The 15226-nt window shown below is 35.5% G+C and overlaps 1 protein-coding gene across 27 annotated transcripts in view; it reads left to right on the top strand.

Annotated features, from left to right (window-relative positions):
* The window catches only part of LOC117421380 (receptor-type tyrosine-protein phosphatase delta-like), a 607967-nt gene that overhangs the window by 373818 nt on the left and 218923 nt on the right, over positions 1-15226 (top strand). Inside the window, exon 1 of one of the 27 annotated variants that reach the window (XM_059030135.1) lies at positions 7425-7788. The exons of the other annotated variants lie outside the window; for them this stretch is intronic. The gene's annotated coding sequence lies outside the window, so the exon portion shown is untranslated. Of the gene's footprint in view, positions 1-7424; positions 7789-15226 lie in introns of those variants that run through there. 27 annotated transcript variants of the gene reach the window in all.

Below are 15226 nucleotides of genomic sequence, written 5' to 3' on the forward strand. Positions count from 1 at the left end.
ATTAAGATACTGGAATTGTTTAACCATTTTAGATTTACCATGACTGTCACAGGTAAAACTCATTGAAAACAGTTATTGTTTTAAATTTAATTCCTTGTTAAAATAATACACTGCACACTTAGGGTACTTGAGGACCAGGGTTGATAGCCACTGATGCGAAGGTTAATCATCTGTGGGCAAAAGCTTGACATTTTGTAGAGCAACATTACTGTATCTGTCCAAATGTATGGCAAATAACATTACCTTTTTTTCATGCCAAACAATTTCCACATGTAGATCTTGGAATTTACTGCCACTGCATTGAGTATTAAGTACAATAAATGGATAAGAACAATTTAAAATAAGAGCAATTACAAAAAAAGTGAATATGGTTACCTTTAAGAGTAAATCAAGTACAAGATACGGAAAATATAATTATGCTTGAGAGCAGTCATAGAATACAACAATGTGAGGAGCAGTTGAGTGCAAGTACAAGATGATGCAAGTACTGATACAATTGTAAAAGAGTATCTTCCTAGTGATGTGTCCAGAATTTTGATAGCCAGTAATGGCCCATTTTGGTTAAAGCGAGACTAATGACATCTTGCATTGTTTTCTAAATGGGTCTATATATTTTAGCAAGATGTGCACTGACAAGAAACAGAATGAATATGGAGGACTTTCTTTTGTTGGGTATAGAACTGATATTGGTGGAATATTGGCATTACATACACACATGTGTTTTCACTTGTGCTGTATGCGTACAAATCTGAAAAAAAAACTGGTGGCATCTTCGAGATATGTATATTCTAGAACAAAGTGGATAGCTATATCAAGGCCGTAGCCAGCTGTGAGGCACGGGCCTCAGTTAAAATCATACTAATCATTATTTATTTAGGCTCTTTTACACGTTGCTTTGCCGCAAAATAAAATGCATTCCATCCCTCGTTATATGCATACATTATAGCCTCTGTGCTCTTCAAAATCTTTTACCGTCATTGCAGACTACAGCGCCTCAGTTCATACCACCAGAGCTGTTAGTTGAATGGCTTCGAAACAACCAAGGATTATTAGCGACTTGTTTACAAGTTATTATTAATATTCCAATTCTGAACCGCTAGTGGAAGAAGCTTGTAAACTGCAGTTTAGCGGACCCAGTTTATGCACATTTTAACAGATCTATACAATAGTTTACAGGACCCAGGTTGTGAATATTATTACGTCATTTTGGGTAGGGGTTTGAGAGCTTACCGCCGATAGACACTGTAACTTACTATTGTAAGTGCCTCTGTGAATTTTCCCTGGATATATAGATAGGGGAATGCTACACCATTGTATATACTTATTGTGCTGACATTGCATATGCATTTAAATCAGTTTTCAAAATTGTAACCCTTTTTTTCATTTGAAACATGTGTGCGTTTAAAGATTTTTGAAAAGTCAAACCATTTGATATAACAGAAATATGGAAAAATATAGATGATATAGAAGTGGCTTTGTGTGCACTTTGTTTCTTTTGCCTTTTGCCTTTTAAAGTCTGACCACAGAACATGCCTCACCACCACTTATATGTATTTCATTCCATGAGATTGTTCTGATCTATGTACTGTATATATCAATTAACTTCAACTTAATGAATCATTTTATGTTTGTACTAGTGCCAAAGACAAATCATAAAAATGTCAGTAAAGACAACTGGCAAACGTCCAGGTATCGAGGGGATGTTACAGTTATCCTGTAAAATTATTAAGCTGACCATTACCAAGGGGAAATACAGACACATGTATTTATAGTGGCTTTTAAAATAACTGCAGTGGCTCACATAAGAATAATGTTTTAACTTCAGAAGGACTGCTTCTTACATTGTATTTCCTTGTTCTTCTTCTTTCAGACTCTTGCATAATTCCTAAATAACCTGTCCCTGTTGTCAAATAATTAAAACAGGTATTATCCAAAGTTACATATATTTGTTTCTGATTAAGGGTTGACTCAAACAGTATATTGGGATTTCTGTCAAAAAACCTCCTAAACTTAAGTGGCAGTTATGAATTTGAGTAATATAGTATCTGGGAAACTTAATAGAATTCAGCTTTAAGATTGCAACTGCAAGTTTCAGTAGAGAACAGGGACTGCTTTCAGTAGTTTACAGAGATTTTATAATGTCGAGTACTGTATGTCTTTGATCCAAACATTTCACCAAATCAGTCAAATGTGTGGGTATAAATATAACTGTTCTCATGAGGAAATTATGCAGTTTCCAATGATTTTAAACATGTCATGCGAGAAAACCAAAACAATGATCTACAGTATGAATGGTATTTTGTCTGAGGATGTATTAGGTATTAAAATACAGATACAGTAAATTAATGTTTGTGTTTCCTATGCTATTTATGTACACTGAAAGTCAGATTGCAACCCAATTGGCATGGTTTGTGTAATGTGTAGTTCCTGACCACCAACCAATACTTTTGGAATATGCCTACCTTAGGTAGGCATTCGCCGAGCATTTTATGTCAGAGCTGTCTCTCACTATGGTAAGGTAAGCTATCTGTGTCACTAACCTGAGTGTGTTTTGTAAGAACTCCTCTGAGTCGACTGCAGTTCTCTTGTATTCGTGCTAAGAGCTGGCTTGCCGCTCTTGTGGAATCAGTGGCTCCATTTGAGTTGTCTTTTTTTTTCTCGCGGCCTGCGCCTTTTCTTGACTGTCCGTCGTATGAGTGTGACTGCCTGTGCAGTATTGGTGTGTGCGTGTCTTGTCTTTCAACCTACACCTTCAGGGAGTACATCGTTCCTCCGCCGGGGCTCGGCTTGCAGCCCCGTCGCTGAGTGACTCTGCTGGCTGTCGTTCGCGCAGCTTGGACAAAAAAAACCAAAAAAAACCAAGAGTTAGTCAGCCATGTGTTCCTCCATCGGGGCTGTGCTTACCTTGCCCCGCTGTTGAGTAGACCTCGCCAGCTGCCTTGGCCCGCCCACCTCGGTGCGTTGGGCCTTCAGAAAAAAAAAAAGTGTGTTCTCCCTTCTGCTCTGTTCTTTTTCAACTAACTGAGCTCTCGCCCACCGCAGCTTCGGCCTGTGTGTCTCCCCTTGTGCATCCTGCACACTGACCAGGTGGCTGACGCACGGTTGGGTAGGCACCACTGCATTAGCTGCCCCCCGGTGCTTCGGTACCTCGGTGCACGCGGTGCGCACAGTGCTTGGTGCACGCGGTGCTTTGATGCCTCGGTGCGCATAACGCCTCGGTGCACGCGGTGCTCAGTACACTTGGTGTGCAAGGTACTTTACCTAGATTGCTCCAGTTAAAACCCAACTATATAAATGGGTAATTATATGTAAAAATAATGTGATATATTGTAACAATTGGATAAGGGTGTCTGCTAAGAAATAAATAATAATAATAATAAATTACTGATGAAAGCCATCCTTCAAAAAGAATATTACCACTTCATAACATTTATTTGGGACATACAAAAATAGAAAACAAAAAGTGTCACAATGGGTTAAATGGATACAAAATATCAGGAAGGACACTGCAACCCATTTTTAGAAAAAGTCTAAAGTTGTGTTAACACAAACAGTGAAAACTTTCCTTATTTAATGCATATGGTAACACTTTAAAATAAGTGTCTGTTCATGATTATTTCACTGTGTATTAAGAGAAATGTTATGAAGTCATGAAAAGTATGTCATGAACTCAAGCTTGTGACTTTTGAATTCAATAGAAATTTCATTTGAAATCAGTAGGAAATCATGTGTTAGTTACATTGGAATTACAGACACTTATTTTAAAGTGTTACCGATCTGTCATTTTGAAAGTTGTGGTGAATTTGTGAAGTGGTAAATATACATACATTAAGTTATGTTGGGAATAATAGCTAGGCAACAATGTGTAATTTTAACAATTTGTGATTTAGCAGTGTGGAGCAGTGGCAGCAGTGTGGAGTAGTGGTTAGGGCTCTGGACTCTTGACCGGAGGGTTGTGGGTTCAATCCCTGGTTGGGGACACTGCTGCTGTACCCTTGAGCAAGGTACTTTACCTAGATTGCTCCAGTAAAAAACCCAGCTGTATAAATGGGTAATTGTATGTAAAAATAATGTGTAAAAAATAATGTAATTGTATGTAAAAAATAATGTGATATCTTGTAACAATTGTAAGTCGCCCTGGATAAGGGCGTCTGCTAAGAAATAAATAATATATAATAATTTATCACTTAATGATCTAATGTGTCTTCAAATACTGGCCACCATACCCATGGGCAGAGTTTGAAGGAAATATTTAACTTTATTTTCCATTTATTGCGATGAGTCAATAATAAAGCTAAATCATTATGAGCAGTTTATTTAATTTTAAGATTATAAACTTTCACGTACATATTTAGGATTTTTAGGATTATAATGCATGGATTAAATAAGACAACCAATTTAAATGTAGTTATGTCCTATAAAAAGTTGTCCGTGCTCTGTATGATATGTTAAGACACATAAAAAATGACTAACCATGTCCTAAATCTAGTTGACTATATTGTCATCCCTGTAAAATCAATCTTAACAACAGTCGGTTTATTGAATGTGGCCTATGATCCTATAACAAAGATCCTTGCTTGATAAATGCAAGTGGTAGTGATAAATATCACCCTCACAACCATGTGTCATCAGTTTCTGTTCTATTATACTACTGGTTGTCAATGATAAGGACTTATCAACATAACCTGTACCACAAAATTAAATGGTCAATGTTTTACCCATCTGTATTCTAAGAATACAGTCAGGAGATGCCCACTAATATGCCAAACTTTTACCTCACTAAGGACAGTTCCAGAAAGTAATATTAACAGTACTTTACTATGATAAATAACACATAGTTATTTATGACACATGTTCAGTTTGTAGACTGAAGAAACACAACTGCTACAAAAAGTAACACAGCTAGACAGGACATACTGCATTACAATACAAAACAATATGCAGTACAGTAAAGAGCACTTTAGATCTTCATAGCCTTTCTTGAGCAACATTTACATCAGACTAACAGCACAGCATTTCAAAAACCATTCTGGTCAATTCAAAACCATTCCTGTATTTATTAAGAGTTAAGTAGTGTAAACTACATACGTAATGTAAAAGACTAGTGTTTCTTTACTTGATCTTGCCAACTGACAGGTGGCAGAATTCAAGGTTCAATTTCAGCGCTTTCCATAGACTAATAAATAATCAGAAAGTTTAAAAAAAAGATTAATCACAGAAGATGTGGTATTTTTTAAACACAAAATGAAAATCTCCAAATGAATGCTGAACTTTGTTTGCTGTTGGCATGAGGCTAAAACCTTGTGCTTCATGCAGTTTCTCTTCTGTGAATGAGAGTCCACTGGCAGTATCTGACCGTTGTTTCTTTAGTCTAAGTAAACCATGAATAGACTTTCCAAAGTAAGACACTCTGACCATCTTCGCTCTTGGAGCACTTTTCTGGCTAGATTTTCAATGTGGTTCTCTCCTCCTGTGTTATTTATTGAACTAACATCTAACATTTATAATATGCTTATAGATATTTCACAATTTAACACATTTAAATAAAATCCAAACTAAAATGGTCTGAATACAAATATGTATTTAATATTCCCGAGTGCAGCAGGTGATTAATACATTCATGGAATAATAAACCGATATGATAGAGGCGTTGTACAAATTCAAAGGGTAACAATTATTCCTTTAAAGGAGTCCTGCTAAACAGAATATTTAAAATATTTTGACATAACAGTTGTACTTTCTTTAACATTGATTTAATAAATCTGTATGATGGCATTAGCTACTTCATGTTCATCACTGCATTGGAGGCCTGCCACAGTTTGTTCACCACCCCCACTCTCATTTACATAGTACTTAATGAGGATTATTTCAGTTGATTAAGTCATTGAGTTATAAGGCAAACACATCAATATGTGTCAGTTATTTTCTTAAGGTCAAGTCATTGTAATGATTCCATGCACATCAAGCTAGTTATGTACATAGACAGTATTTTGTGTCACATGCAAATGTTGTGATGTGTAAATGGGAGATACAGTACTGCAGTATCAAAAACTGTGAATTTAAACATTTTTGTGAAGAATCGTAGCTAACCATCATTCACAGTTACTGTAAAAATAACTGCAGTACAGTACTACCTCAGGATTTAGAAACCTCAGAGGCATAGACAGGCAACCATGGGTGATGGGCTTGACAAACATTCCAAATAGAAAAGCAGTGCATGCTTTGAGACCTAAAAATAAGAAGGAAGTGGGACGTGTAATGTGACAGTCTTTGAGGAGCCAGGGGAAAGGGAAGGAGCTTAGCTGTTGCTTTTATTTATTTGGCATTTATTCCATCTGGTTTGACATGATTGGTTTAGATTGAAAACAGCTCATTAATATTTTATGTTAAGGAGTGTTAAACATACAGTAGGTTAAAATGAGCACCCTATACATAAAGACAAGGAATGATCAACTGTGAAAACAAAAGAAAGCAGGGCTGGAATTTGTAATTGGAACTGTAATGCACAGAATTTTTTGGATTGAGACAAATTAAAAAGAAAAAATATGGACATAATTTAGATTTTCTATTTAACATGTAACCAAAGAAACAACAAAATCACAAAAGTCTACTGGAAGCCATAATAGTTGTACAGTATTTCATGTTAAATTTTTCAGTTGTTGTCCGTTTTTCGTTAATGATATGGAAAACTATAAAGCTATATGTAATTCAATATGTTAACGTAACATTATTCAGCAGGCTTAATTCGACTTTATGAAGCAAAATACGGTAATTCTATAGGGTGAAAAAAAGCATTTCAAATTGAAAATAGAATTATTCGTATCATAGTGCACTTCATGTATTCAGAAAGCTGGCATTCTGTCAATGTTTTTAGTGTTGATAAACAGGTTTTTTGGCTTTTGAAAAAAAAAAAAAAAACATACCCTGGAGTTGTGAATCTGCTCTTGGGATCAGACTTTTTTTTTTTTTTTTTTCTTTGGAGGCTGTAGTAGAAGAACAACGATGGCAAATCTGTGCTATTTCTGTACATTTACCGATGCACCTTATTGACATAGTTCTTCCTTCCCAGTGGCATACTTTCAACACGTGCAGATCCAAGGCTAAATTTGTAGAATTCCTTATCACAAAATGCTCTTTCAAATGGCTTTTAAAATAGTTTTGAGAGGTGTTGTACTTTTTAACCATTTGCGAATAGCCTACGGTAGTATAACACAAAAAAAAAAACAAAAAAAAAAACAGGTATGTCATGTCTCCATGACCATTTCCAATGTATTTCGACAGATCCCTTTAAAAATGGACAGATCTGAGTGTAATTTTTTTTTTGGTCGAATAGATTTTTAAAGTGTGAGGGCTGAGTTGATTCCAGGGAGTTGATCCCATTTTGTGACGTCACTCTCCCAGCCCCTCTCTGCTTCACTGCCTACTTCTCAGTCTGTGTTTGAGTCTCAACAGCAAGGACCGAGTTCTAGTTACGTTGAACTACACATTTACAGCACATTTGGTTATGAGAGAAAAAAAAACATCTCACACACAGGAAATACCTATTATGTTCATCTCTAAATAACAGCTCCAGGGTTCACTCCTGCTTTATTTTGGTTCAGTCTTTGTTCAAAGAAAGACATTGCTTCAAGAGATAAGAAAAAGACAAATAAAGAGACTGTTGTTTAGATGGTGGATTATTTCACTCCTGCTGTACTGCTCTGGATGTAACTCGCAACGATTCTGAAATTGACAAGAACAGGAGAAATACAGGTTTCATATTTAAAGATCCAGCATGCTCTTATTAAGGTAAATATCTGTCATGTCATCGTTATACCTATCGCCGGGGCTCTATTTTAATGTTTAAACAGCTTGATGGATACTAGTGTTACAGTGTTATGAAGGGGATAGTTCTATGTGTGTATTGCATTATTGCCGTAACTGGAAATTTGTCATTTTTGTGTGTTTTTTTTTATTTTTATTTTTTTTTTGTACATATGATGTGTTAGCCTATATCGTGTTTGGATAACGGTAAAACACATCTTGTTCAATAATATTGCTATTTAGAAGCACTTTTTCAACTTGTCCTGTGTGGAAGAATGTTTGGTTAGGTCTGTCTGTGGTGAATAGAATCCGCTGAACCTTTTATTTTTCTTTCCTGTGATGTACCGTGAATTGTATTACAGTAGGGTTTACTAAAGAATTAAAAATACAAATCACAAATGCGGTTAAAAAAAAAAAAAAAAAGTTATCATAATGGGCCGTTTGTTATGAGTAAGATGGCACGGTAGGAATATTTTTATTTGTCATGGCTTAGTTTTACAACCATATACCTAAATTAAATCCTGGAGTATAATATCACTAAAAGTGAAAGAATTCTTGATTGCTGGATGTTGTTTTAATACAGTTACAATGTAATGTAGATGATAATAATAATAATAATAATAATAATAATAATAATAATAATTAACACCTTCGACAAAGTTGTAGAGACAACGTTATATAAATCACACACATTGTGTGTGATTTATATAACGGTGTCTCGAGTTGCAGGCTCTCTCTCTCTCTCTCTCTCTCTCTCTCTCTCTCTCTCTCTCTCTCTATATACATGTAGATGGTTCTTAAAACGTGTTTTCTTTTTATTTAGGCAATTGAGTTTAAGATTCAGATTTGACAGGGTCTGCTAATGCAGATGCAGATTGTATTTGATATATCTGAATTATTAAACTTATGGGATTATTTCCTAAAGTAGCTTTGTTTTAGAATCACTTCTGAGATGGAACATGGGCTAATTATATGCCAAGCTTGTAAAGGGGTATATAAATAAAGCATATACATGTACAAATAGTGCTTACATTACTTTCATTCAAACAGAGTAGAATTTTTGCCTTATAGTTCTTGGAAATGAGCCAGGCATTTATAAAAATCTAGTATTATGTCAGTAAATTGTGGTATCTTTTATTGTTTAAATGTTTTTTAAAGTTAGTCATAATATTGCAGTCCCTCAAACTGAACTGAATCTACTATAAAGCATCAAGTGCTGTAAGCACTATTGTAAACTCCTTCCAAAATGGCAAGTGTACTTACTTTGGTAAATTAATTAAAGCCTTAAAAGTACCTAATTTCTATGTCCGAACATATTAAAATGAAATTATCGGGCTCAGAAAAGGAAATCCACTTAAAAAAGTAGGCCTATCCCCTGCATTTTGATAATTGATGGTAATTGTAATTTAATACAGTCCATTTGTGATCAACCAAGAAGAGAATCCATATTTATGTGTTGACTGGCTTTGAAATTGTATTGGGGGGTGGGGGGTGGGGGGTGGATGGTGGGGGGTCGGGGTCAGGTGGGGACTAGCCGTAGGGCTGGATATCAGGGCTTCCCTGGGTGGTGTTGTCCTTGTTGAACCACTAGGGGTCTGCAAACACTGCACAGGGTAGTCCAACTTGTACAACAAACACCAGGGCAATGCCACAGTGCATTCCCTTACACTGAGAGAAAATGCATACAGTACTGATCAGTTCATTAGGACTGCTTAATCAGGTCATTAGCATGAAGACTGCCACTGAAGAAGTATTTTGTAATTTCAGTAAACACACATAAAATTGGACATTTGCTGTTAGTTTAAATATGAGGTCGTCAGACACTTTCTAATTATTATTATTATTATTATTATTATTATTATTATTATTATTATTATTATTATTATTATTATTATTGTTGTTATTAGTAGTAGTAGTCGTAGTAGTCATAGTAGTAGTAATAATAATACATACTAATAACAATATGACTACTACGACTACTACTAATAATAGTAATAATAATAATATCAGTACTGCGACTCTGACTACTACGACAACTACGACTACTAATAATATTAATAATAATGATAATAATAACAATAATAATTTGCACATTGATTTTGGAGGAATAACGCTTACAGGTTTGCTTAGCCTTTGCACATTTATTTTCTGCAGCTTCAATTGCAACATCTCAGTTCACAAAAGGGGCTCATAATAAGCCATTGTAAAAAGGATGTCTGTAATTCAACACTGCCAATTCTGTTAACCTTATGTAAATATTAAAGGTATAGCGAGTTATTGAATTACTCTTTTGAGCAAGGATAAAGTGTACCTAGGTAATAGATCTACCATCAACATATCTATTTCAATTGCAATGGTATTAAAAAGTTTTTTGTTGTTCATTGTATTTATGCCCCAACTAGACCACTTTTACATGCATTTATTACACATAAACAAGACTATTTGATTGTAAAATTATGCAGAACATTTTATTTATTTATTTATTTTTTTTTTTTTACACCATCAGTATGTGCACAGGTGCTATGGATTAAGTAAACTACTTGCAGTTTCTCCATGAGTTCTTAATTATTATGCATAATTGTAGCCATTTGCATTGCATTACATTGAGTGACAATGTTATTAAAAGGTTAAAAAAGTGCAATAAAGGCTGTTATGGAGTGTGTGGGGTGGAAGGCTACATTTTGACAATAGTCAGCACTCTTAACATCCACACTAAGGCAGCAAAACAGGCTTTTTTGTAGGTTTCACACATTCTGGTTCCATTAAGTAGCAGTTTTCCCAGTTTGACATGGAGCAATTAGGGCCAGATCACTTGTGCTATTCCGCTTCGATTTCCAATTTTTCAATCCTGTCAGGCCGGGTAATTTAAAACAGACAAAAACAAAAAACATGCATAGGTCTTGAAGATGGTTTTTTTTTTTTTTTTTTTTAAATTGCGTGTGCTACATATTGTTTTGTTTGTACCACATCAGTTATGTAGATTGGAACACAGCAGTGACACAGGTATTGCAAAATCAGGTTCCAAGCTGAATGTTGTGGGTGTTCAGTAAGGATTTTCAGATCTGAGAGACTGCTATATTATTAGCTAATAATAGCTGGTGAGCAATTATTTTCAATGGGCTCATCCACTTGATATTTCCCATAATAACTCTGGGTTTATGTAGCACCTCCCCCCCCCCCCATGCATTATTCTCTATGTAGTGGAGAGGGAGGGGGTAGTTACTGAAAAGGGAATTCCTTCTAGATACTGTATAAATGCAGACTGATACTTGTTACAATTTTTATTTTTTACCATGTTAGCACTGTGCTGTAATTTTGGTATAAATGAACAAGAACACTCTAAAAATGTTAATGAATAAGATTACATTTGGTGCACAAATGAAGGACAGGTGTTTTTGTACTATACTGGTGTATAATCCCCTTTATAAGCTAAAAGGTAACACCTTTATTTTAAAATAGTCTTCTCAAGGGTTAATACATTGCTGATACCCTGCCATTCACTGTTGGCTCATTCTCAGTCTAAAATTAAAAGCAGCACTTCCTGATGAAAACAGCAGTTAGTGTTGGGTGGCAAATTGTGGCAATATATTTAATTTATAATCATGGAAAATCTAGCAGATTATTCTTTTTTTTTCTACTTCTGGGACTGTGAAGTCAGTGTTTAAAAATATTCCTTCATAAATTATCAATGATTTACCAGGCAGGAAAGGAGCAGAATAATTATTTCACCCTTGGATTGCTGCACTAAAAGCTTCTATAGTACATTATTTCAGAGAAATCGGATGATGTAGGAAAGATTACTTACATTGAAAGCTGTGTCTCATTTTATGCTTTTATTTTATTTTGTCCCCCGCAGTAGGCTATATTATAAAAAAAAATAGTGTTTTGCATCACAATTACACTAAAGATGAGCAACATGGTATGCATGGTAATATTTAAAAAAAAATGCATTTTCCTTTTCTGAAATAATATACATTTGTAGTTATTAATGATAAAAATAGCCATCTGTGTGGGCTTTCCATATGAAAACGTATACAGAAAGCGATTCTGTTTTATTGGTTAGTGAAAGATTCATAATTTGTAATAGGCATTTGAGAAAGTATACTGAATATTTAATCAAATTGGTGTACATAATTTGAAACCAGGAATTATGTTCATGGCCACGTAAACAGGTAACATTTACTGTACACGGGTGTGCAATTAAAAAAAAACAAAAAAAAAACAACTCTTGCCCAAGGGCAAAATGCTGGAAAAAGCTTAAAAATCTACTTGCCCCCTCACCCTCCTACAAAACACACACAGAAATAAAATATAACTTTTAGGATTTTGCTTTTATTAAACAATGAACACAATCAATTAGTGATTAATAATAATTTTTGCTTCGTAAAATCAAATAAAGAAAATGTAATTCAGTACAAACATACTTGCCAGAAATCTTTTTTGTGCATGACACACGGCAAAACAATAATAATAATTAAACTAAAAAGATTCAAACTACGTCAGACTTCATGCACCAGCAAAAAGTCCTTTTATTATGAGGTGCAGCATTTTAGTATCAGGTTTTGGTTTTGATTACCGTATATACCATGATTTTAAAGTGCAGCATTACCGGCATATTAAATTGTTTACATAACCAAGAATGCTTACTGACCCCACATCATTTTTAGTTTTATTTTTTTTACAGAACATGTTGATGAGTTAACAGCTCAATCTGATGGCGAACTTCTTCAAATTACACACCCGTCAAACAATATGGTGTAAAATGAAAACCAGACACGATATTTATAAAATTATTTCTGATCATACTTCCTGACAGTTGTGGCTACCACTGATATGTTTACAGTTTTTAGGTAGGAGATGACTAAATTACACTATGGAGACATTTGTAAAGAAAAATTAATTTGAGTACATTTTAAAACTTATTTTTTACATTCAAACTAGGTAATCGTAGGGTATAAAAATGTTATTCTCTTAATAATCTTCAGATTCTCAGCTGTTTAGAAAGGTATAATACGGTAAACTTGGTGGATATTTGTCCTGATACACAAGCCCGTCAGTCACGTTATGTCAGTAAGACCTCAAACAGGTAGAATGTTCACCAGAGAGGAAAGGTTAAACTTTAAAGGACTGGTTTCTAAACTACATTACCTAGACACTTGTTTCATACGTTTTGGTTTCCTATATTGCCATTGGAAAAAGAGGAATAATTGGGTGTTGCGCTGTCGGTTGTATTAAAAAGCTTTACATACCTACTGCGAACCACTGATTTAAGTACCATATTATAAAATAAATACATTGCTAAACCTTTACTTATAAAATAGTTTAAAGGTTTTTGTAATTTTTATTATGTTAAATATTCTTCCTACAGCTAGCGGTCAAACTTTACTGGGCTCCTACTGTAGACAAAGGCATTGTAATAGTATTGTTGCATTAATTTGAATACATTTGTTACTGTGTGTGACTGAGGGTTTGTGAATTAAAAAGATATTTGTATTTGTGGACTTCCACAGTTTTCAGAATCTTGCGTGTCTCCCTAGAAATCTGTAGGAGTTTTTCTAGCAACAGTACGTTGTGAAGAAGTATAACGGTAAACGTGTTGTCCCTCATACAAATCATGTCATCCCGGGCGTCGGGCTATATGAATTGCACACCCCTGCTGTACAGTGTTGCTCTCCATAATCTCTCCGTATGATCTACCTAATTTCAGCCGTAGCCAAACTACTGACTCTCAGCAAAAGCTGTTTGACCGTTGAGGTCATGGGAACAGCCGGCTAATGAATCCAATGCAGGTCAGGAGCTGTGCCAGATAAGCATGAATGTGACAAATGGTAAACTTGTCTAGTATTTGAAGAATGCTGCACATTCCTGCAATAAACTAACACTTCTCTTCATGACTTTCAATTGGGTCTGATTCCTCTGTCTTTAATCATCCCCACCCCTTACTCAAGTCTGACCTTTGCTGTGCCTGATACTCATTGTTTAAATTCACTGACTGGAAATGCAGCTTCAAAGTATCGACTTGTTTCTAGAGTAATGCTTTTTTGTTGTTTCAGTAATCCGTTTACTTGAAAGGTTGAAATAATATTCAGCATCCTGATAGCAACTGCATGTGTTATTCCGTATACTGTAGACTGTGGTCTGGAACTGTTCTTACTCGGTTGGTACAGTGTAGCTCATATGTCTTTTCTAGTGTGTGCTGTTGTTTTTAAGTTTCTTTGAGAAGATTTCAATCAGACGCTAAGTAGGCGAGAGGAAAAAAGGGATGGCATCACTTAGCTGCTTCCCAGTGCAGCTGTCCTTCCCTGAAAGATTAGGTTTCAGCAGTGATGGATGTAGCCAGTTGTGGGGTTTTGCACCAGGGTCAGTAGTACTGATGAAGGTATTGAATTTACTGCCTCCTGCCCTCTGTTTCCAAAACGGCACTTGGATTTGTTTGATAGAACAGGAAGACACTGTCCCATGGTGGTGTCAGCATTCATAAAAGGAACTCCAGTGCAGTTGTTCAGGAAACACATGTAAAAGATAGACATTGAAAATAAAAAAAAGCTGTTATAAAAAGGTGCAATTAAAGGTCATTTGTGCCCTTTTGTGAATAACAGAGAAAAATGGAAAATAACAGATCTTGTATTCAATTTGTATATTCAGTGTCATGCCAGTGCCATGATGCATCAGAAAGAAATGATCTAAGATGTTGTGTGTTATCACAGCAGTACAAATGAGCAACTGGAGTCAGAAAAGGACTGTTTTCCCCACACGTCAGATTTAATTGCTGTGAAAAATACAGAAAAGTGGATAAATAACTGTTCACAGTTTTGAATTATAGATTCCTTTCGCCCCGTTTAAACAAAAACTGTGCAAGGTAATGGGACCCACAGAGGCAGAAAACAGCTTGAACCCAGCCTTGACATGTTTGTTTGTGATAAACTAATACCCCTTCTCCACTGGCACATCCGACCCATGAGGGCTCGGTATGGTACGGGTACAGGTGGTTCTCCACTGGCTATTTGTCGAGCTGAGCGAGAACCAAACCCTGAAACTTTGGCCTCACAAGACATCTGAATCCGGCTGCGAACCGAGCCAGGGGCGGGGTTAAGGATTTTCATCATTACGTTGCATCAGTCAGTACACTCCAGAAAGAAAAACAACAAACATGGCGGGCAGCAAGTGTGATGAGAGAAAACTGCAGCCTTGGGACACTGAGGAAGTGGAGGCTATAGTGTCTCTGTGGGCAGTTAGAGGTGTTCAGGAAGATCTGGAGTCAGAAATGAGAGTTTATGCCCAAATTTCTGACGATTTGAAGCAAATGGACGTAAACCGTGGGTACGGAACACAAATTTCTCATTGTCGACCTTTATTATATTAATATAAAGAAAAAAATACATAAATAAAACTATTCTAAACTTATTTACAAGAGTATACGCAA

This window comes from Acipenser ruthenus, chromosome 1, assembly GCF_902713425.1.
Source record: "Acipenser ruthenus chromosome 1, fAciRut3.2 maternal haplotype, whole genome shotgun sequence".
Classification (NCBI taxonomy): Eukaryota; Metazoa; Chordata; class Actinopteri; order Acipenseriformes; family Acipenseridae; genus Acipenser; species Acipenser ruthenus.